Source organism: Galeopterus variegatus, unplaced genomic scaffold, assembly GCF_000696425.1.
Source record: "Galeopterus variegatus unplaced genomic scaffold, G_variegatus-3.0.2 Scaffold16995, whole genome shotgun sequence".
NCBI classification, from domain to species: domain Eukaryota; kingdom Metazoa; phylum Chordata; class Mammalia; order Dermoptera; family Cynocephalidae; genus Galeopterus; species Galeopterus variegatus.
Genome location: NW_007743106.1, coordinates 16,743 through 17,065, shown reverse-complemented (window position 1 = coordinate 17,065; position 323 = coordinate 16,743).

Below are 323 nucleotides of genomic sequence, written 5' to 3'. Positions count from 1 at the left end.
CTTGAAACATACAGTGGACAGACAGAGCACAATTTAGCAGAAATTAGAGACACTTCTCAAGCACATGATTCAGGTCTTTCATTTATGCCCAGCAATACCAAAGAAAGTGTTAATGATGACTATTTGTTAAACTTGACATATCTTAAAAATGTTTTAAGTGATCTTTCTGCTGCTTTTCCCTTTTACAACAATAGTGTCTCAAGCACAGTTATTACTTCAAAACTTATCAAACACCCAAGACTGATTAGGAGAGAAAAAGCCTTGGAAAAGCAGAATAATACCACAGGTTTATATGAGATTTTGCCATTTGAGAAAAGTTCAGG